This window comes from Crotalus tigris, unplaced genomic scaffold, assembly GCF_016545835.1.
Source record: "Crotalus tigris isolate CLP2741 ecotype Arizona unplaced genomic scaffold, ASM1654583v1 scf7180000017551.9496454, whole genome shotgun sequence".
Classification (NCBI taxonomy): Eukaryota; Metazoa; Chordata; class Lepidosauria; order Squamata; family Viperidae; genus Crotalus; species Crotalus tigris.
In genome coordinates, this window is record NW_024096469.1 from 7,293,827 (window position 1) to 7,318,828 (window position 25,002).

The 25,002-nt window shown below is 38.6% G+C and overlaps 1 pseudogene; it reads left to right on the plus strand.

Moving 5' to 3' along the window:
- Window positions 1-25,002, plus strand: part of LOC120309126 — a 144,445-nt pseudogene that overhangs the window by 117,421 nt on the left and 2,022 nt on the right.

Genomic DNA, 25,002 nt, shown 5'->3' on the forward strand with positions numbered 1-25,002 from the left:
TCTGGTATTTTTTCTTCAGTTTTTCTAGACAGTGTTAGATACTCAGTTTGAAAATTTGGAAGGAAGTTTTGCTGTAATTGTTTACAAATGAAAAACTATTCTTCCTTCAGAAATAGCTCATAGCCTGTTTGAGCCAGTGAACCCCTTTGGGATTTAATTCTCATGGCAGCCATAGGGAAATTTACTCAATTTACTTAATCCTCTCTGTCATTCAAGATTACCTTATTTTGTTTTCTTGGTGAGTGTGTGTGTGTGTGTGTATGAATTTTTCCAAACAAAGCACTATACTGTAATCATTTCCTAATTTTATTTTCTGGGACTTGGAGGCATTCCTTCTCAAAAAGTTGCTGGCATTTTTCATATCAATGTGCTTAATTATTCATAACTGCTTTGATTAATAGAATCTGGGGAAAACACAGTGGGGAATAAGAAATATGTACAAAGGATCTGAGTTTTAATCCACTTCGGTGTTATCAGGATCATTGATGCTAATTAACCTGATATCAGTGATTTATTTTGTAGAATGCTTTGTATATTATGTTTAATTGATGTGGAAGACAGATCGGCTTACAAAGAAAAACTTAAAAAGATAAAAAATAATGCAGTCCAAATTACTTGCACTAGTTGGTGGAATAAATTGGACTGCCAGATTGGAATAGAGATTCTTATGCAAATCTGTGCTATTCCCTTGCCTGGTTTTCCCTTTACAGTTGGTGAGAAAACTTTCACAAAACAGCTTGGTCTAGCTGCTTATAGGTTAGTTTAGGAGGATTTAAACTACTATGATTCAATAGCTCTTTGGAATTTGGAGTGTAAGGCTGTGTTTTATTAATTCTGGTTTTATTCTGTGCTCTTAATCATTCTGTTACCAGCCAAAGATGGAAACTGTACTCCAGATTATCTTCTCTCTTTTTAATAGTTTCGGCTATTTGTATCTTTCCTTTCAGGCGTATAAGGACTCCAACTCTGCACCGGCAGTTCATTTTCTTTTGACTATCTTCAGAGAGCTCACATCACTGTATAGATGCAGAGACCCAAATGCTCACCCTAAGCAGAAGGTGAATTCGTTTTCATTGTGATCTGCAAATAAGGGCTATTTTAGATGGAAAGGTCCTGCTAATCATAGAAATGACTGGGCTGAACTAAATATAGTTTGGTTGTGCGCAAAAACAAGTGTTCTGTGTTTTCTCCTCAGGAAACTCATAGCAGCAGTTTTGAGCTCAGATCATTTCATGGTCAAACATTTTGCACTTCCCAAATGGGTTGTGGTTTCTCTCAGCTGTTTCTATTTGGAAAATTTGTGACAAGGTTGTACCTATAAATCAGACCTGGGCATTTTAAGGCTCATGGGTCACATCTGGCCCGTGGGCAGTCCCAGTCCAGCCCGTGGTGGTGGCATCGATAGCAGACGGCTGGGTGGCAGGGGGCAGGGCAGGGCAGTGGTGGCAGGGGGCTGGGGGGTCAGGGGTCAGGGCAGTGGTGGCAGGGGGATGGGTGGCAGGGGGCAGGGCAGTGGTGGCCTTCCACAACAGTCTCAGTTTCTCATGTGGCTCCTTGGGAAAATTAATTGCCCGCCCCTGCTATAAATTAGATAGGATTTCCATATGCCTGTTTTCTGTATTGCTACTTGTGTTTTGTGTTAGTGGATTCATACCTGTCCTGAGGTCTCTTAGTATTACTATATTGTAATTTTCCTAGAGTCACTAAAGCAGGCAGCAAACAACTGCTGGTAACAAAGCGCAATAATATTATATGAATGAATGTGTAAATAAGTAAATAATTAATCATTGTTATGTCACAGATTAAGTCTTTTGAACCTGTGGGAAAATCTTATTTACCTTTTTTTCCTCCTTTATTCAGCAATGTGATATACTTAAAGAATTCATCCGGAACTCCAGGGTTCTTCCATCTGCAGAACTGAAGGCATTTGCAGAATCTCTTGTGTCTCATCAGCTCCCCTTGCTGACCCTGCCCCCTCTGTCTTTCGGCCACAACACGATGGTGATTGAAATGGCAGTTCACACTGCAGTTGTTTTGTTTTGTGGCCAGAATCAAATCCTCCAACCTCTAAGGAATCTGGCATTCTCACCTAATACCATGCTGGTAAGGAAGTTCATGCTGGACTTCTGTTAGTTTTTTAACTTAAAGTCCTTTTTTTTAAAAAAAAAAAAATACATCCTGTCTCTTTGTTAACTTGAATATTCAGTAAGATTAACAACTACTATAATATGTAATGCAGGTTTTAAAAAAATACACAAATGAACAATGTTCAAATTAATGAGCAAGATATCAAGGCTTAGAGAAAGCAGTTCTAGAGGCAGAGAGAGTGGGTATCCAACCCTCCATAACTTGGGAATGTTCTCTGGCAAGAGCCTCTCTTACATATTTTAACAACTGGACGGATCCATCATGGGAGAGGCTGTCCTTCAGAGAACCACACTGTAGGCCATTTAAAGCAGTGTTTCTTAATCTCAGTGACTTTAAGATGGGTGGACTTCAACTGGCTGGAGAATTCTGGGAGCTGAAGTCTACCCATTTTAAAGTCACCAAGGTTGAAAAACATTGATCATTAAATATAGCATTAAATATAAACACCATCCGCTTAAATTATGTTCAGGAAACATTTGGTATAGAAAGATTCTGCACAATGGAAGTGCAGAATCTTTTACTAGTTAATAAATTGTATAACATGCCAGTTAAACCTTTCAGACATTCTTCAGAGGTAGTGATGGGCAATAACAGTAGCACTTATATACCTCTTCATAGTGCTTTACAGCCCTCTCTAGGCAGTTTACAGAGTCAGCCTATTGCCCCCAACAATCTGGGTCCTCGTTTTACTGACCTCGGAAGGATGGAAAGCTGAGTCAACCTTGAGCCAATCTGGATCGAACCTCTGGCAGTGAGCAGAATTAGCCTGCAATATTACATTCTAACCACTGAGCCATCATGACTCAAACAAACTAGCTTATTTCCTAGCTTCCCCTTTTGTTTATTTATACCTTTACAATTTCGAGATAATTCTCAATGTTTACTTTTTAATTATATGAAAAAATGACTTTGGAGCAGTTAAATCAGTCAGAAATAATCACTGTGTATTATTTAATATCATGATTCAATTTTCCATCTATCCTTTTACCAGAATGCTTTTCTGCCAACCATGCCAGAAGACATGTTGGCTCAAGCTGTGCAGTGGAAATCAATGGGAAGGGTCCATTGGTATAGTGAGTATCAACCTTTGGAGTATATGATGGGAAAGTCATAACAGACATATCCAGAATATAGATCTGAATAAACTTGGCTACAACCAGGGACATATTTTCATAAGTCATAGGGATACAAATAATGTCCATTTTGGTGATGGTCCTCAAATGATTAGCCTTGTGACCTACATGATGATATTTAAGAAAACGTTGTTGGACTATAAGAATATAGGTCTGGTGTGCTGGTGGCAGGGGTGGGTGTGGAGGGGTGGAGGAGAGAACTATTGACCATTTCATAGAAGGGCAAGCTAAAGCATGTAAAATGGAAATTAAACCTGAATGCAAGATAAAGGTGTCATTGAGCTCCAAAACACACACTCTGTTGAAACCAACTGTTCTCTTTTCACACTCAATCCTTATCTCCATCACAAATGTCTCTATGTAGGATTTCCCTCTCCCTTACACCCTTCCTTTTTATGAATATATATACAGGGCAGCCTTTTCCTTTCTTCTATACCAACTGACATTACCAAGTCTAGCTCTGGTTTCTAGCTTCTTTATGAACCAAGGAGAGATTTATACACAATGACAAGAGGTTAAGAGCATGGCATTTTGTAGAGGAAATGAAGGTGTAAATTCATTGGTGCCCATATTGTTCTACCTGTCAATTTAAACCATTTGTCGTGAGATCAGGGATGTCAATTTGTGATAGTTTAAAGAAGCTCACAGACTATGACTTACAGAAATGGGAAATATTTGTAAAGAAGTTTACAAATAATCCTGCCCTAGGAGTTACATGCAACAAGAAAGTAAAAGCATCACTGTTTTCTGATCATACATCATGCCATGTAACAGATACAGTGATGATCTGCAAAATTGCTCAGTCCATCTCTGAAAGCAGCCAGCAAAATTTATTTTTAAAAGGAGTTTTCATCAGACAATACAGTAGAATTGGATGTTAAAGTGTTGTTTGGCTCAGATGCAGTTTTAGTTGAAGAAAAGTAGAAAAGTTTCTACAGCACAGGTGTATACATTTTCCCCTGAATAGTTCTCCCATTATTTTCTAAGAAATAAATGCTAATGCAGCTTTCATATTTACTTCTGTTTCATACGATATTGCTGTTCTTGAAGATTCAAAAGTTAAACTCTTCAATGTTTATTTAAGTTCTATAATGCCTGTCTCACCTAAGAGACTGTGAGTCATAATAAAACAATAAACACACACAAATAAAAGAATAGATTAAAAAGACTCAAGTACAAAGATAAAAGGTACAAGTTAAAAGTAAAAACCAAAATTAAAAAAATAATAATCTTAAGGATTTCACAGCAATCTTTCTGGTATTTAATTAAGGAAAATATGACATGTTATTTGCATGTTGAATGTCTTTTTTTTCCTTTGTTTTATCTATTTTTTTACAATGTCATTAGCTTTTTGAAGTTAGATTCATCATTATAATGATGAATCCTGAGAATAATTTAGAATCCTTGACAGCATTGTACTGATTTACTTTTTGCTTTTCTTTATTCAACTAGCATGTCCAAATGGTCACCCCTGTGTTATTGGAGAGGTAAGAAATGGAAAGAGGGAGGGAGGGATATATGTATGTATGTATGTATGTATGTATGTATGTATATTTCCTCAATATTATATATTTCTTAAGGCAACATTTTCTCAGCCAATTAAGTCAACCTTGATTAATAATTTAGAAGTGACATTCTAAGCACATGGTAATTGGACTAAAATGAAACAGTGAAGAACTATTCTTGTTCTCTTTTTAATATTTGCTTTTTTTTCCAGTGTGGTCAGCCTATGCATCATAGTCGTTGTGTTGATTGTGGTGTTGAAATTGGAGGTGTAAACCACAGACCAGTGCCAAACTTCCAAAGAGCAAGGTTTGAATTTCAATTTCTTGGAATTCTGAGAGAAAATTTTATTTGTAAATGCCGATGAAAAAAATGAGGCATTTACTGATCTTTTGGGTATACAAATAGTTTTCCTGCCTGGCAAATTAGTTTGAATATCAACTGTGGACTCCTAATGTCAGTTTTCATTCTGAGTAGCTCTAGCTAATTTTGATCTTACTATGCCTACTCTCCTAGTCTCTTTGGTCTGAAGCTAGTTCATCAGTATTTATAACGTGATGAACCTAGCATGCAAAGGGATAGATGATGATGATGATGATGATGATGATGATGATGATGATGATGATGATAATAATAATAATAATAATAATAATAATAATAATAATAATAATAATAATAAGAAGAAGAAGAAGAAGAAGAAGAAGGTCCATTGTTTCTTCAGCGCCTTTGCATAGGTGGCACTTACTTTCTGTTGCTGTCTTCTCAATTTTGACTTTATATGCATTTGTCCTTAAGGCTTGGTCTTGTGCAGCCAGAATTAGTCCCTCGGTCTCTTTCTTCAATTTTCCTGCTTTTAGCCATTGCCAGGTCTTGTTAATATCTGCTTTCCCAGCTATTTTTTTTAATGTATTGGCCATATAGTCCTTTGTCTTCCCATGTCTCTATTCTGTTCTTTATTTGGTCTTTCTTGTAGGCCAGTTTGGTCTCTCCAGTAGTCAGTAAGCCTTCCTGATATACTAATTTCAGTGCATCTTCATCATTGTTCTTCAGATATTCTTCCAAAGCCATTTTTTCTTCTTCAGCATCTGATGTACTTGTAGCATTCCACGCCCACCTATTTGCCTTGGTAGATAAAGTCTATCAATGAATGGATGAAGGGCTCATTTGCCTGTAAGCAAAAACTGGTGGGATCATAAAATAGAGAAAGTCACAGAAAATGATAAAATTAAACTGCTCTGGGACTTCAGAATTCAAACAGACAAGCACCTGCAACATAACACCCCAGACTTAACAATTGTTGATAAGAAAGGCAAAAAAGTCTGGATAGTGGACGTGGCAGTGCCTGGAGACAGAAGAATAGACGAGAAAGAATTGGAGAAGATAACAAAATACAAAGACCTACAAATAGAAATAGAAAGACTGTGGCAAAAGCAAGCAAGCGTAGTACCAATAGTCATAGGCGCCTTGGGTGCAATCCCAAAACAACTGGAGCACCACTTGAACACCATTGGCATTGACAAATTTGCCATTAGTCAATTGCAAAAGGCGGCCTTACTAGGAACTGCTTCCATCCTGCGACGATATCTGTAATACCATCAAACATCCACATCTGCCTATCCCAGGTCCTGGGTAAGGACTCGATAGGTAGACAAAATGCCAAATCTAGTCTGAACCTCTGGCTGACTGTGCGATGATCAATAATGATGATGATGATGATGATGATAAAGTTGGAAGGGACCTTGGAGGTCATCTAGTCCAACCCCCTGCTCAGGCAGGAAACCCTATACCATTTCGGACAAATGGCTGTCCAGTTTCTTCTTAAAAACTTCCAGTGTTGGCGCATTCACCGCTTCTGGAGGCAGGTTGTTCCACTGGTTAATTGTTCTAACTGTCAGGAAGTTTCTCCTTATTTCTAGGTTGCTTCTCTCTTTGGTTAGTTTCCACCCGTTGCTTCTTGTCCTGCCTTCAGGCGCTTTGGAGAATAGCTTGACTCCCTCTTCTTTGTGGCAGCCCCTGAGATATTGGAACACTGCTATCATTTCCCCCCTCGTCCTTCTCTTCGTTAAACTAGACATACCCAATTCCAGCAACCGTTCCCTAATCATCTTTGTTGCTCTTCTCTGTACTCTTTCTAGAGTCTCAACATCTTTTTTACATCGTGGTGACCAAAACTGGATGTAGTATTCCAAGTGTGGCCTTACCAAGGCATTTAAATATATAGATGCAACCTTGCGTTCTTGGTGCTCTCTGAGCTTGGTTGTTGTCTTGCAGATGTTTCAGTATTCAAACTAGGTAACATCTGCAAGAAACATCTGCAAGAGAACAACCAAGCTCAGAGAGCACCAAGGACCTCTCATTTCAACCCTGATCTACAATATAGAAGAGTTTTGAGTTCAAAAAGAAGAGTGTTGCTATTGCTAGGCAAAGTTCACAAGGAAGTCAGTGGTTGTCAAACAAGCTAAAATTTCTGAGATTTCATAGAAAAGGTTTTCATATACTAAAAGCCAATTACAACAGTTTCAAGTATAAGTCTATAACTGTTAGTTGTCATCATGAGATCTTTCAGATGGTGGAAGATTCTCACACATAGGCTAATAGAGAACCCTTTTAGAATCCTAGAGAATCTAAGCTCCAAAGCTTGGAGATTTGATGGGATTCCCACCCTTTGTTGTTTGTTTATGATTACCACAGTCATAACACATTCATTCTCTGAGAGCTTTGTCAATCCTTTTGAAATTATTTACTGTATTTTGTGTCCTGCGTTAGATTCTTGTAAAAGCACCCCAACAAGCTTGTCGCAATTGCTCCACCTATTTGTGAGCCCCATTTGGGAGCAGTAATTAAGAATTGCTAAGGCAATTGTAGCCTTTTCACCTACATTCCTCTTCTGGGCCAAGAATTTCTCTGGTGTCTTCACATCTTGTCTTAAGTATCTCCAGCTCCAAGCTTTTGCCACATTGCTGCCAGCCCTTGGAAATCACTAGAAAAATCAAACCTTTTTGAAAGGTCTGGCCCATTTTTCCCATTCAGAGCAAAAATCAGGTGGCAGTTCTGGCAATGTACATCTTCTTCTTGAACTCTCCTCACTAGCTTTTCTCTCAAGAGGAACATGTTGCCTTGTGTACCCCAAAAATTGGATGCTTTCAATCCAGGTAGAGTTTCATTCCCTATTGACGTTTCACCTGATACTCTATCCTGCTTCTGTTCTTGGGGAAACCTCACCATCCTGTAAGTCCAGTCAGCATTCTTGTGGAGAGCTACTGCATAAGATATAGGAAAATATACTTTTATTTTCTGAATTCTTCATTGTTTGAAATCCAGTAGTCCCTTATCTGGATAGTTTTGAGTGTTCTCTTAAGGCTTTCCCCATTGTTATAAAAAAGATGAAGGGCATTCAGGACTGAGTTGTGGTCTCATACCATTTCTATGAATATGTACTAAATCTGATCCCTCTGGATGCTATCAGAATTATTTCTCCTGTAGTAGGTATCCATTCTCGTAACAATCTATTTATTCTACTTGAGTACTTACTGCATTATTGTTCCCCATCTTATTTTCTTCTTCTGTAACACCCTTTACCTTTCAATTTTTTCCCTTATGGAAAAATGGTTACCCTGTGTTTTGTTGGCTGGCGTTTACTTCTCCAATTCCAAAGACTATGGAAAACTTCATTGAGAGAATTCATACTTTCTCTTTTCTGGAAATCAGCCATTGCTAACTGAAAAACTGTGATTCATTTAACAACTGTGGCAAGAAAGATCGTAAAATGGGGCAAAACTCACTTAACAACTGTCCTGCTTAGCAGCAGAAATTTTGGGCTCAGTTGTGCTCATTAAGTCGAGGACTATCTCTTATCACATATCTAGTTGTTTGAGGAGCTGGCATTACTCTTTAAAGCCCTAAGAGATTGACAGACAGACAATCTAAGGCAGAGTGAGTACTGGCTGAGGAACTGGGGGTGCTTCTCAGCCTTCTGGCTTTCCAGGAGTAGCAGAAGATTCTGTAGTGATATGGTGATGCCAATGAAAAGGGCAGAAATGAATTATTTTTTGCTCTGCTTTTGCTCCCCCCCCCCCCGGGTTGCAAAGATGAGAATGAGAGTAGGATCACTCCTATTTTCCCCAGAGAAATGGGATCATTTGGTGGCCAAATTCATCAGGGTGTATTAGGAAGGTGTAAAAGGGAGCACGGCTTCACAGGTTGCTCATTCCTGCTACAACCAGTCTCCAGTGGCATCTGGTGTCAAAAGGATCATCTTTCTGGCAGGCGAAGGAGAACCTTCTCTTGCGTTCTTCCCAGACTCTAAATTGCCTTCTGTCCAAAGCTGAATTTGCTTTTCATTCCCTTGGCATGAAGGCAATCAGAACATTGTTGAAAGAAAAATCTTCAGTGGGAATAAACGAAGTGGAGACTGCTTTAGAAAGAAGGTTGTAGTTTATTGAAGAGTAGAGCCAGACAGAAATGAAGCACTGGGAAAGTTGACCACATGTAGCTGGGAATGATGGGCTTTTATACCTTCTTGGACGTTTGTATTTGAGGTTCTTTCTGTTTGAGGCTGTTCCTGTGTCATGAACTTTGACCTGAGATTCATTGTGCCCTTTTGGTATTCTGATGGTGGTGGGTTAATCCTATTATGTCTTAAAGGTCATGTCCTGCTTCTTTGGGGCTGTGGCTGATGGCTTTGTCCTGTGTTGGATTTTTTGGTGAGGGATTGCTGGTTCTTATCCTATAACTCTGTTGTTATTAGCTATCAAATCTTACTCCAGGGATTTTGAAGATAACTGTCTTGAATGGGCTATCTATAGGTAGTATTTGCTCATGAATGGGCCTCAGTCTTTCTGAATGGGATTATCAAATCTGCATTTTTACAGACCTGGCCCCTGAATTTCTGGCTGGGGCTATTAAGAAAAACTAGGCCTGCTTTTCTGCCTTTAAGTTCCTTTGGGAAAATATAATATTCTGCCTTTTTAATATTCCACAAACTATTTCCTTCTCTTGGAGGGGGGGTGCTGTCCTGCCACAACATGCATATCTCTTTTGACTGACTTTCTATTGTTAATGAATTTAACATTAATTTTAGGAGTAATATTCTTAACTATTTAATTTCTGGTGTTTTTTTTTTAACAAAAAAATCCTAGCTGCCTCATTTCTTGAACAGAAATGTGGAATACAAAGTCAATGAACTGCTATAAAATGTAAAATGATTCTGGGATTTTGTCATTATTCTTTGTGAATTTTTGCAAGATTTTAGCTTTTTCTAGTTTACTAAATGTTCTAATTGTTAATGTAATTTTGGGTGCTCTGTATGTTGCTTGAGGAGCAACAGTCAAAGTATTTCCTATATCCTCCAAAATGCCTTCCTTATGTGAAATGGGAAGCAACACTAATTTTTTTTTCTGTTTTATTGTGGAAGGAACCATTCCATAGCACTTAAGTTTTTGAGTGAGATTGCAATGAATTAGCAAGACTTCAGGACTGTAGATTTCTGCAGAGACAGTTGTGCTTAGTTCAATCTGAGATAAAAGATGGGAATATTTTTTTTTCTGTAAGTTTATTTGCTTATAGCAATTTTTTCAGATTATTTTCTGTCTCTGTGCTTGGCCATGGGATGTAACTGGGGAAACATTACCACCATCACCATCTTCTTGCTTTCCTGTCATATAGGAGAAAATGGTTCTTTTGTATACACAAAGCAAGGCAAAGTACCAAACGTTCCATTTTTAGTTTTGTTAATGATTCGAATTCTGTTGCCTAACTCCCAGGTTTGTTGCTTTCATCACATTTTTCGGGTACAAGAAAACTAGTTTTGAGGACTTCTACTAAATTTGGCTGCAGGCTTCCCAACAATAATTACAGCAGCCAACTACTTGTGCATTTCTTCTGTGTATCTCAAACATCTCATTTAGATGCTTCTGAATGATTGATACTTCAGGATGTCTGCACAGACTGGTCAACCATCTTTCTGCCTTTTTCTGCTCTACTGATTAGGCCAACCTGGGATAATGCAGCAGTCACTGTTTTCAGATGGAATTTGATACTACCACCCCTTTTTCTTTCCATGACTCAGGAATATAAGAACAAAACCAAAAGGGGAGGGGAAATCTTTTCTTTTCCTGCCAGTTGAAAAACCCAAGGTCAGCATAAACCCACAATGGGAAAGCTTAGGCATTCTGAGGCAAGTTCCTCTACAATTGGCATCAAAGCTATCTGTTTAAACAAGAAATACGAGAAAGGGATATTTTACCTGATGCTACACATCCTTACTGCTGCTAGATTGGCATAGTTGGAGGAATAAAGAAACCCCAACAGAGGAAGAGATACTATATAAAATATTATCGTGTGCCAATATGGACAGGCTCACAATGGAAATGAAGGACAAGACCGAATTAGACTACTTTGAAATCTGGGACAAATTCTACTATTGGTGTGAATCAAGGAGGACTGTCCGGGTTATAGTCTACTGTTAAGATAGAAATACATATAATTTTAGGTTAGTAAATAGAGAAATAAATTAGATATTGTATAGAAAAATATATATGTATATACAGAGATAAAGAATTGTATGTAAGAAGAGGAACCAATTGTTAGAAATACTTACACTGGAATGTTACGTTATGTCCATTTTTTAACTGTATTATAAATAAAAAAACTTTTAAAAAACTATCTGTTTAAACAGTTCTGAAAGTTTTAAAATTATAACAACAAAGAATACCATAGATGACTGTTAAGGTAGAAAAAATGAGACTTAAGAATAGGTAAGTGCATCCAAGGTATTAGGTTTTTTGACAGAAACTAGGGTTAAGCTCACACTAAAGAAAATCAAACCCTAAAGCAAATCAAATTCTCTCTAGTACTCACTGCAGCTAGAAATTTCTGTGAGCCCAATTTCTTCCTGAATCCTGGAAGAAATTACAGTGTGTTCCAAGGGGGAGTCAAAAGAAAAAAAGTCTCCATTAAACTCCTGATTTGCTATCTAACATCAAGAGTGGCTAATCATTTTTTTCTAGAGATGTGAAGGTTTAGTTTACCACTCATTGTGGATGCTTTTCTTTCTAACTGGAATATTTAGAATTCACACTGTTAGAGGTACCTGTCACATCTCATTTTGAATTCAACACTATTAGCATGTAGTTCAGAAGATAATCTGGACGAATAATGAGGGTTTTTTTTTTGTTTCCCCTTTCTCCTGAAGTTTCTCTATATCAGTCCATTCTATTCCCTCATGAACCATCCCATCCCTGAACAAAATGAATAGAATATTTGTTTAAGATGCTTACTAGGATTACTTCAGCAATCATATAATGTATATAATTTGGTTTGCAACAATTCCTTAGTGAAAGTAAATACTGCTAGAACGGAATGGAATGGAACAGAATAGAATGGAGTAATAACTTTGAATGTACACTAATCGGCATACATTAAAATGACATTTTGTTGCATACAGTTCTCAAAGGGTCACCACCTCCAATATACACTACATAATTATGACAAAATAAATAAATAAATACAAAATTATGCATATACCCACATACATTATATGACACAGAGAAACAACAGTTTGTCTGTGTATTACATAATATAAAGATAGTCCTCACTTAGAACCACAACTGGGCCCAAAGTCCTTGTTGTTAAGCAAGAGAGTTAAGTGAGTTTTGTCCCATTTTACAACTTTTCTTGTTGCAGTTGTTAAGTGATTCATTAGAGTTGTTAAGCTAGTAACAAAGTTGTTAAGTGAATTTGGCATCCCATTATAAATATAAACCAGTTGCAAAGTGTCCTAATTTTGATAATGTAACCAGTGGTGGGATTCAAATACCTGAACATCCGGTTCTCTGCATGGATGCTGGCCTGGTCCTCTGAGGCCTGGAATGCAGTTCCTTAAGTGACATCCATGTACTTCCTGTGGGCTGTTCTAGGCCTGGGAGGCCTCCTCCAGGCCTCCAAGGCCTAGAACGGACTTCCAAAAGTGACATCAACAAACTTCCGATGGGTTGTTCTAGACCTGGGAGGCCTCCACCTGGCCTAGAACAGACTTCCAGAAGTGACATCCATGCACTTCCGGTGGGCCCTTCTAGGCCTGGGAGACCTCCAGGCCTCTGAGGCTTAGAATGGACTTCCAGAAGCAGCGTGGGTTCAGCCGGTTCTCCAAACTGAACAAAATTTAGCTACCAGTTCTACCAAACCTGTGTGAACTGGCTGAATCCCACTACTGAATGTAACCCTGGGGATGCTGTAATGGTCGTAAGTGTGAAAAATGGTCACTTTTTTTCAGTGCTGTTGTAACTTCAAACAATCACTAAATGAATGGTGGTAAGTTGAGGATTACCTATATCTACCCAATTTTGGATGATAAATACTTCTTTATAATTCTCATTATCTGGAAATCATTGCAAAATAATAGGAAAATGTACCAATTTCCCTGTGTGATATGTTTACAGCAATATTCTGGACAGGACACAAACGGGTCACGTACTTGGAGATCCTAGGAAAAGGGATCCAGTGATCACACCAGAGAGGGAGTTGTCTCCAGCTGCCCTAATTCTGATTCGCTTGCTCACTCATTTGGCATTGCTTCTGGGAGCCTCAAATGATGCCCAGGTATTTGTTTTGCACAGAAATAGCAACTTACCTGCTTTTTTCTGAAATGCAGTTTACACAGAAGATGACTAAAATTATCTAAAATGGAATTACTTAAAAAAATCAGGTTTTCTCAGTATTATGAAAAGAAATAATTATAGATGCTAAGAATACAAGGCCATAATAGTAGCCATGTTATACTAATATAGTACTAATTATAAAATAACAATTTCATTATAGCATCATAACTACATTTCTGATCATGGAGCATAAGATACCCTGGGTCCTGCCACTGTTCCATGCATGCTTCAAAGTTGCCAGGAAGCAAAATGGAGATCATGATCTTCTAGAGCAGAGTTTTTCAAACTTGGCAACTTTAAGATGTGTACACCCATCCAGCATGCTTAAAGTTGCCAAGCTTGAAAATCACTACACTGGATGAAGTCTTAGAGTTTCCTTTCCCTCAGATACTTGGCTTCACTTCTTTCACACCCATCCTGCTTTCAAAAGTGGCCTGCATAAGTCCATCTTACACTAGAATTAGCTGCAGATTTGGTTAATCAAATCTGTAGTTGGCTATTCTCTGTAATTAGGGGCTGTAGTAAGCTATTCTCTGACTTGCATTCTTGGGAAAAAGTATGCAACTTGAAGGTCTTCTTGTCTGAGGTCTTTTTGTTTTTGATGTGAGTGTTCATTGCCCATGGAGAAATATTATTGATATTTTTAATAACACATTGAAAATAATTTGTATTTCAGAACTCAGTGAAAAATGTAATCATGTAGCATGTTCAAAATTATGTTTTTCACTCATTTCTAAAATACAGATTCTTTTAGTTCAGTGTGTTACCAAAAATATCAGTAATGCTTCTATGGGCAATGAGCACCCCAGGCATCTCAGGTCGCACACTCTTTGCCAAGAATGCAAGTCAGAGAATGTTGGTCTGGCACTTGGAAAACTCAAGCTTAAATCTATCTTCAGCCATAGAATTTGCTGGGTGATTATCATTCCAACTTACTTTGTTACTACAGGAAAAATGGAAGGAGAGAGCCCTGTCTTATACCGGTTTGAGCTGTTTGTGGAAAGATGGAATAGAAATCTTAACAAATCAATAGATGGAAAGAGTAGTGCTTGATTGTGGTAGCAGAAAATTAAAGTCCAGAGAATTGTGGGCCCTCCTTATATAATAGTGTTCATTTATTTGTAAGTTAAAGGGATATATTTAAAATATTTGCTTAAGCACCTACCTTTGTGATTAAATGTTCATTCACAAATCATGTAGAGAAGAATTCTGAATAGTAGATTCTGTTGTTTCAGTCTGTCTTGCAGATCATAAAGCCACAGGTTCAGGATCCAGTAAACTTCTTGCTGCTGCATATTATTAAAGATATAGAGCAGTTGATGAATACTCTTGGGAAGAGTGCTGATGAAACCACTAATGTCATCCATCTCATTCTGTGTAGCCTTTCCAAGGACCAACATGCAGGACAATGTAAGGAGAGCAGCTTGCTGAATATTGCTTACATTTCAAAACATAAGATCGCAGCACATAGTTTAATAATATATAGTTTAAATCAGGGGTCTTCAAACTTGTCCCTTTTATGGCTTGTGGACTTCAACTCCCAGAATTCCTCAGCCAGTGTGCTTGGCTGAGGAATTCTGGGAGTTGAAGTCCACAAGTCATAAAAGGGACAAGTTTGAAAACTCCTGCTTTAAAGGAACTGGGAGAACCAGTGATCAAAAGTGATTAAATATTATACCCATAAGAAATCACTGTCAGTGGGTGATTGGCATACTTGGCTTTTCATCTGATTTTATAGTCAAACTCATTTCATTAAGGAATTTAGATGTGTTAGATAACTTATGTATGTCCAAAAAGTCTTTGATGATATTTCCTCATTAACCTGCATAATACTGCATGATAATTGTTGTGATAATAAACAATGAGAGGGAAAAAAAATAATGATGTATAAAACTCAGCCACCAATATTTTCTGTGGACTTTTTTTTTTTTTTTTTGCAACCCAGTAACTTGCATTGTTCGTTTTAAATCTTGAGCCCACTGAATTCCATGTGGTTTCTTTTATAGGTTTGGGGAAATCACTTCTGTATCTGTAATTCAACTGTACGTTGAAGTGTTTCACTGTGGAAAGAATATGTAGTCCATGCAGAACTCTTTGTACTATTCTCTTGACACAATAGCAATATAAGGAAGAAAACAGGTTTATTTTATTTCAGAAATTGAGCTATACCCCTCTAAAAAATCTCAGAGTTTTTCTTCTGAGTCAAAGAAGCAAAATAACTGACTGGTTGGGGGCCAAATAAATGCAATAAATCTTTTGCAGGGCCAGTACGTTTTGACAGTCAGCTTTCTACGAAACAGTACAGAAACGGTTGGGAAGAAAGTGTTGCACGCACCATTATTCTACCTGAACTAAAGGTAAAAAAAGGGGAAAAATGCTTCCAAAGAATACATTTGTAACTATAAATTATTTATTATGAATCTCTCTCTCTCCTCTCTATATATACCTCTCTCTGTGTGTGTCTCTGTGTGTGTCTGTGTGTATCTATCTGAATAAGTGAGAAATGTGACAGCTAATTCAGCTAAACAATTGTAGGCAACAATATTCACTAATTTTAGAAAGGTTTTCTAGCATGCTGTTAACAAGCCAGGCTTTATAGTTTATAAACAGTAACACTGGGCAAAATGTGGATTACACATAAGAAAAACAGTATGTGTTCTTTTTCTGTGCTATAGACACAAAATCAACTGGCAATACTATCTTGAGCCTGTACATCATATTAATGTTATATAAAGGTGTTAGTCGGGGCTCTAACGTGTTATATTAGCAGTATGTAACATCAATTTCTAGAAAATAAGAAATTGCTGCTATCTTCCTCAATGATCTGAAATAAGCAAGGTATTAATTAGTTCTGTTTAATTAATTAAGTACGCTTGTGAGATTTTGTTCATTAGTTTTGAGTATACTTCATACGAAAAAGAGAGAGAGAGCTGGCATATCCTTCGTTTTAACTTTCCCCCAATCCTATACTTAAGAATTAATATATATACAGCCTTGCACAGAGGCAATTTCAGCATCTCCGTGATAATTATAGTGCTTGGGGTGAGCTCTGGATAGAACTGTGTTCCAGATCACAACAAAGAAGGAAGATAATGTGTCAGGCTCCCAGGAACCAGGAACAACACATGGAGTTAATCCTGAGTTGTTTCCTTTATTGTTCTTCATCTATAGACAGAATTTTGCTAGACTAAAGCAACTATCTGCATAGCTACATATATACTCTATACTGTATATCTATAGAGTACTCCCTATGCTATGGAGAAGGTTTTTTAATCCTCTCCCTGCTGACCAAACTTTACAATCTCTGCTGCCTGTTTCCCCTTTGGAAAGCAGCCTGAAACTATGTTCCACCAGATATTGAGACACCCTTTGTACCCTACCATGGTTTTAGTTTTTTATCTCGATCCAGAATTTGGCAAAAGCTGACCTTTTATATAGCTCTTATTCAGAATAGAGACCTACAGGACACATTTCAGAACCACACTTTTGAACTATAGCTTTTAAGAAATTATCATTCAGCTTTTGAAAGCTCAGTATATTTGAATTAAGAAAGTTACCAAGGTCAGTCACTGAAGTTATCATTACAGCTGTGCAGATTCCTGGGTGAATTCTATAATTCTGATATTGCTTTAAAAAAGTTGTTTTTATGCCTTCTGTTTTTATGATGCCTGTCACACAACATGCCTGTGTTTTCTAAATAGCTTTTGGATAAAGCACTTCTGGACTTGAATAAACAAATCAGTGAAGATGAAAGACTTTCTTCCAACCCTGTAGTGAAAATAATTTATGGGGACCCCACAGTCTTCCTATCCCGTCTTCCTAAGGACAATACTATACACTCCTCTCGGATATGGAGTTGCAGGAAGAGAATCTCAGTTGAGCATCTGGCTCACATTGTCCAACTGAAAGGTGGCAAGGATACTGTGCCCATCTTGCAGAAATTTTTGCAAAAGGTGAGCATGTCAATTACCAGCAGTCAGGTCATGGGACCTGTGAAACAGAAAATATGCATTGCTGCTTGTCCTAATTAATTGTCCAACAGAAAAACTTGTGTCTGCCGTCTCTTTTTGTTTTAGTTTTATTAATGTAACCGCTTTGATCTAGGAGCAGAAATTCTTTTGTCAGCTGTTTGTCAAAAGCTGAGCTACATCAAACTGTGCAGAAACTTTGAAATATTAACATCACAGCTGCAGCATAAGAAACCTCTGTGCTGGTGTTTCTATAGCGTTGTCATCCAGAGACCCAAATCTGTTCTAAACTTGGAAGGTGCTAAGTCCTGTCAGATTTAGATCAGGCTAGCTTTTTTTAAATTCATGCTTGCACATGTGAAATTAATAGTAAAACATAATGATGGGAAAAATACATGGCTGTTTGATCGTTTACTTGCTAATCCAGCTGCTTTCTGGTTCATCCACAGAAATCAGCTGCTTTATACCCTTGTAGTGGGAATGGGCAGGAATAAACTAAATCACAGAATCATTTCTCTTAACTGGATGTGGTGGTGGGAAAAATTATTGTTGTCTTATTTTTGATTAAGAGAAAAAATGTCATGTTAATTGCATGTGAATCTCTGTTGTGTGCATCAGGCAAACAGTTGAAAACAAATCAACAATCTTGGCTACTACTTTTTAGTTAAAAGAAAGAAAGGAAATGTCTTATTAGGGCCAGCTCTTTCTTAAGAGTGGGCATTGTTGTCACAAATAATATTGCGTTATTAAGGTTGAATCAATGTAAAACTAACTTTAGCTCAAGAGATTTATTCACAAACATTGCACGTTCTCCAGTGCCCATCTAAATGGTGTCCAAACCCATGCAGAGTTGCTCGAATAGGAGGTTGGACTAGAGGATCTCTAAATTTCTTTCCAACCCTGTTATTCTATATTCTTTGTTCAGAAGGTTTTTAAATTCACTTGTTCTCAGCAACATTAAAGTGCAATATGCATCTTCTGGCTAAAAAGAATTTACAATCTGAAAGCAAGTGTTGAGGACTGGGTTGCCAGTTGATTGCTTTCCCAAAGGTAGAACAAGGATAGAAAGAGGAACAATCAGTGTTTGTGTTAATGAAGCGTAAGAGGGAACAAGTTCATGTCTGAAATACTATATTTGTTGATGATGCAGCAGCTACTTATTATCACACACCTTTCTAAATTGTCAACAATATTACTTTCCCAGCTTCATGGACAAATTTCAGGATTTTTCAGAGCAGAAAGTGAATATCTATTAATGTTGATTTATAGTTGATCTGTTAACCTTATCCATGTGCAAAACCAGGAGCACATGCCCCCAATGCTGTCCCGCCTTTGAGAAAACCAGATTTTATGTATGCATCTGTGTGTGTACATAAATTAACCTTATACAAACTAAATGTATAAAGTATGTATGGTATTCTTTCTTGATAGTTAACTTGTATTAATTCCTAAAGACTTGGCTTCTACTTTCTGATTTGACCTTTTCTGCCTTTAGGAAGCTGAACTGAGGCAGGTGAAATTTCTGCCAGAAATTCTTGCTCTGCAGAAAGACTTGGTGAAGAGATTTCAGAACATCTCAGAAATTGAGCATGGCACAATTGAAGATTTTCTCAGCAGTTTTTCCTCAGGTGAGATTCTCCCATGCTCTCTGGTTAGATAGCAGAGTTTAAGAGCATTAAAGTATTTACTTAATACCAAGCATATTTAGTAAATAAAGGTGTTTAGCTGATTGGAGAGTATTAATCTGTGCAAAGTCTGTGCTTAGCAAGCGTTGCAAACCTCGGTAAGGAAAGGAGAGGAAAATGGGATCAATCACAGTTGCTCTGAGTTTCCTCCTGTGTGCAGGAAAGGGATGCTTTGATTCAGATGTATGGAAGGCAGCTCTTGAGGGCATCCAGGAGCTGAGTTCACAAAAAGGGCTTCCCCTGCCAGAAGCCTCCCTGTTGACCCCCACTGGCCTTCTGAGGGTTTAGGAAGGGAACAGTCCGGCTTTTGGGCCAATGATGCCCCATATTTTTTTTTTTATCAACTTGATTACTGGCACAAATCATTTAAATTTGCCTTTTCATTTCCTTGTTCTGTGATAGTACATCATCAAAACTGATGCAACCTAGATCAAACAAAACTGGTATTTTGAAACTTCTCATTCAATGTGGGAACCATAAATCCCCCCTCTCTATTTAGCAGTCCTCCACTTAGGATTAGTTATTTAATGAGAGCAAAAAGGGCTGCCTGCTGAGAGAGGAAGGGAACTGCTTCGTTGGGCTGCAAATCTGGAGCAGAGATCCTGAAGGTTTTGACCTCCACTTCTGCAGCTCTTTGGAGGAGTTCTCTTCCCTGCATGGAAGGGAGGGGAAGTCTTCTGAAGGGCTGCAGAAACAGAGGTCAGATCTCAAGAGATCTGTTTTTGTACCTCCTTGAAGAAGTTCTCCTCTGTGCATAGAAGGGAGGGTAACTTCCAAAGAGCTACCAAAACAGAGGTTATACAGTACATCGAAGATCTGAGCCCCATTTCTGCAGCCCCTCAGATGAGTTCCCCTTTGCATATAGAGGCAACCCAAACTCCAGTGGGATAGAAAAATAAAGCTCAGATCCCAAAGATCCTAGTTCTGTTCCTGCAGCCAGCCAGAGCACTTATCTTCTGCATATGGAGGGAAGATGAATTCCTCCAGCAGACTGCAGAAGTGAAGCTTGACCTTCAGGATCCAGGCTTCGTTTCTGCGGTCCACCACAGAGGTTCCTTTCTGCACAGAGGTGGTGGTAGAAAGGATCCTGTGGCAGCCTGTATAAGTGAAGGTTGGATCTTGAAGATCCAAGCTTTGTTTCTGCAAATTAGTACAAGAGTTCCCTTCCACTCATGGAGGGAAATTGCTGGCCCTCATTCAACAGGCAGCTCTAGCACTCTGTCTGCTTAACAACTTGCACAATTGCTTAATGACTGTAACTGGAAGAGCTGGGATTGTAGTCATTGAGTGAAGGGGTCATGTGGGCATCTTGTTTAATGACCACTTTGTTCAGTGACCAAGATTCTGGTCCCAATTGTGATCATAAATTGAGAGCTACCAGTAGATTATGCCTAAGGATAAAGACTTAATGGATTTCACGTCATCCTGTTGGGGTGGTTGGTCTTTCCAGATTATAGATCTATTTCTGAAATATATGCTAACTAAATTAAACCTTTGAATTAAATGCCCCAGAACTACTAGGGTCCTTGGGGTTGTCAGGGATGAAATAATAACTGTGACTGACAGCCATGAAAAATGGTGTGGTATCTTGTGCTGGATAGATCTTAGCCTGCTGCAGCAAAGTTCTTTTTATTGTCTCATTTTTTTAAAAATCAGAATGGCAATATCCCATCTGTTTTTACTCTGTTTCTTGCATTCTCTAGGAGGTGTCAGATTACTAATGAAAGGCAGAGTAGAAAAATTTCTGGATGTGTGGAACAAGCTCAGATTATCCATAGAAACAAATGGTGAGACTCGAGCTTACTTTATCAGTCAGATCAAATGGGAACAATAAGGGATTCCTTGATACTACCAAAAGAAAAAAAGCATGTTTTATTATCTTCAACGTGCCTACAGACTGTAGCCCATAAAGCCAAAGCTGTAGCTCTCTAAAATTTGCTGACCTCATGCATCCTTCATCATTGGCCGTGCAGTTAGGGGTGGGGATGGAGGGGCTGAAGGAATTGCACATCAGCAATATCTGGGAGGGGGGCAAGTGTGATGCAATAAATCATTATATAAGTGATTCAAAAACAAAGGGGAGTATTCAACAATAAGATGGCGTCTCTGGCTTCCAAAGTTTTCTGGTTTCCTTCTCCCGTGCAGGTCAAATTAAGCTTCCTAAAGATTATTGCAGTTCGGACCGCACTGTGAAAGATCCATTTGAAATCCTTTTGCCTCGTCGGAGAGGTCTAGGCCTTTGTGCCACATCATTGGTCAGCTACCTCATTCAGTTGCACAATGATTTCGTCAACACCATAGCAAATGATTCAATGGATGCCAATAGGTATTTATTTATTTATTAATAAAATGTATATGCCGCCCAATTCCTAGGGACTCAAGGCGGCGTACAAAATTAAAACAATAAATATAACAATAAAACAGTAAAATAAGTGCATTCATGCAGCATGTCCCAATCGTATCCCGCCCCCCCCAGGGACATCAACCCCAGGCCTGTCGGAACAGGAGAGTTTTAATGCCTTTCTTAAAGGCCGGCAAGGTGGGAGTAGTTCGAATCTCGGGGGGAAGTTGATTCCACCAGCTCAGAGCCACCACAGAAAAGGCCCTTCCCCGAGGGCCCGCCGGCCGACATTGTCTGGCCGACGGGACCTGAAGGAGGTCCAATCTGTGGGACCTCACCGGTCTCTGGGAACTATGCGGCAGTATGCAGTTGTCTGTTCTCCCTGCAGCTGACAGATACTGCTGAGCAAACAGCATAGTTGGTTATCTCTTTTTTTCCCTTCTTACTTCTCAACAGATACTCTCTCAGCCCTGCTGAAGTGGCCGATCTGCACATGATCAGTTACGAAGTAGAAAAGGATTTGATCCCAGTCATCCTGTCCAACTGCCAGTATAGCGTGCAGAAAGGAGGAGAGGCCCTGCAAGAATTTGACCTGGAAAAAATTGAACAGCAAGTTGTCAGTAGATTCCTACAAGGGAAGCCCAGGATCACATTGCAGGTATATGCACCGTGATCAAATTTTCTTGGGGAAAAAAATAAAGGACAAACCTGAAAGGGGGCAAATCTGAAAGAGGAACATCAGGATTAAAAAAAGATAATTGTGTATGTTTATAATTTTGCTTTAAGAAGAAAATTCAAGAGCAAAACCAAGAAAACAAATACATAAATCTAAAAGACAGCTGTCTGAAATAAAAGACTGTCCTTTTTAATAAAGGACATATGGGGACTGTCAGGATGCATCATAGAAATGTGAGGCAACTAGTTAGTGTTCCGGAGCCTGTGAGATCGAAACTGCTAGTCCAGAAGATACTCTTACAAAGAAGTGTTGACCAAGCATTTGCTTTGCTCCCTTTCTTAATAGGGCATACCCACACTGATACACAGATGTGACCAAAACTATGAGCATCTGTTCAGCAATATCAAGACAAAGCTGAAAACTCAGGTGAGCTTTTGAAAAGAGAAAAAGACAAGCAAATCTCACTGTCATTCCATTTTGTGCTTATTTACTTGATTGTAAACCATGGGATGTTCAATATGCATTGCTTATAGGAAGGTGTGTGTTTACTGTGCTGGACCAGTATAACTCTGGCCAGAGCATATATTAGCTTAAGAACTGTGTTAGAGCATTTAGCATTTAAAGGGTTAAACACTGTCTCCTTAAGAGATGGCTTCTAGGGAATGTAGTTTAGTTGTTAGTCAGTCCTATATCTTATCTAGTCAGTGGGAGGGGCTTCAAGGTTTATGACAGGATGTCCTGGCTATATACTATGGTTGTAAAGCCTTTGTTTTAATCAAGCATCAATTGGCATCAAGCATCAATTGGCATTGGTTACCATGCCTAGCTGAGATGGGGAATTATTACTTTTTTACCTACGGGAATGGACAGATATGCAAATGACCGGATGTATCTACTGCAAAATAAGTCTCTGCTTAGAATTCCTGGACAATAAATATTTGTTTAAAACCATTTCGTGGAGTTTATGCTATCTGGATCAGAACTATAATGCATCTCAGTTCATGGTTCCAGAAAAGTAAAAAAGGAATAATTCAACTCTATGCATCTGCTTGGCAAAAGTAAAAAAAGAGATATTACTTTCCATGCTTGGCAAAAAACTAAAGCTGTATCTTTAACTGGCTGCTTGCTAGCAACATTCCCAGAACTCCTGCATATAATGCATCCATACATCTGCTTGGCTAGAGTAAGAAAGACTAAAAATAGATCTCAGGAAAACATTTAAAGCTGTGCCTTTACACAAAGGTGAAAAGAGAGACTTTAAACTGAAGCAAGCCTCTTCCCTCCCTTTCTTTTGCATGCAAACCAGTGGGATTAGAATGCCAGGAATGTGTTGGTGGGGAGTGAAGAGATGTGTGTGTGTTGAAGGAATGCCTTTCCAACAGAAAGGAAGTAATTAAGCTCAAAGTAAATAGAGATAATTTACCTTCCCAACCGAAAGAAGTTGTCTCCTTGATGAAAGTAAGAAAGAATTCTGTTTGAGTTTGACTTGAGAAATTATTCAGAACTGGCTTAATAGACAAGCTAACAAAGGAATATCCCTCGTGGAGGCATCGCTTATCAGCCCGGTTGTAAATAGGGCAATTAATTGCTATGACAACTGGCTCTTGCTGGGTGAAAGAGACCCCCTCTCCTTGAGATGCCAGCAGAGAAAGAAACAAATGATTCAAGCTTGTGTTAACAGCACAGACCAGACTAGTCACAGTGCACTCTGGTGGCCAAAGAGGGAACTTTGCTGAAGTCTCTACCCACACAGGCAGTGCACCCTGGTGGTCAAAGGAAACTTCTCTGAAGTCTTTACCCACACAGACAGTGCACCCTGGTGGCCAAAGAGGGAACTTCGCTGAAGTCCTTACCCAGACAGTGCGCCCTGGTGGTCAGAGAAGGAACTTCCCTGAAGTCTTTACCCATGCAGACAGTGCACCCTGGTGGCTAAAGAGGGAACTTAGCTAAAGTCTCCAGAAAATTTACTGTTCAGTTGAAGTAATTTTACCTATTTATCTTGGGAGTCTTACTTATTACTTAGTAGAAAAAACTTTGTATGGAGGTTGAGCATTGGTGAAAGCAGCAGCTTGCTTGAATATGTGTGCAGTTTTACATTGCTTACATGCCCTGAAGAGGTGTCAGATAGCATAAATGCCTTTTTTTATAGAAAAATGTTTCAGGAATAAAATACCAGTTGATCTTATCTCCTTCTATTACAGAGCTCTCTTTCAAGTTCTAAAATGGGCATGATCAGAGGGGACTTGGTTTTGTACACTGACATCTGTGATGCACTTTCGGTCACTGAAATTATTTTAGGATTCTTGGCTACAACTGGAGGTGATTCACATATGACTTTGACTGATTACACTGAAAATGTCCTGCGGATGAGCAATCAGATAAGTCTTCCAGTGATGAAGGTGAGTGCAGGGGATCAGAGGCTCATCTTTCATCTCTGCAAGAGGAAAGAGAAAAGCCAGTGAGGCTGAGGCTATATACTGTATGTGTAGCTCAGACTGAGAAAGGTAGCTGATGTTTTCCTCACTTGGATCAGATCTGTACTGTTCTGATCACTGAAAAAAGTTTCTAAATATGTTCATGAGTGGTAAATATCGGTCTTGAGATTATAGTACAGAATTATCCTTTTAATTGGACTGTGCTTTGGTAGTATTCAGGTGATGGAAAGGAAAAGCATAGTACGACTGGAGAGCTTAAAAAGATCCCTGATGGATCAAGTAAGTGCATTTCAAACAGGTTATTTACTTACAAGCCATTTATAAGTAAAACAAATACATCCCACTGTTTCTACTGGCAGCCAATGGCCATTACCACATTTTAAGTAGTACTTTCTAGGATTTATTAAGCAACTTTCCAGGTTGACCAATTATAACAACTATAAGTAGTTTAACATC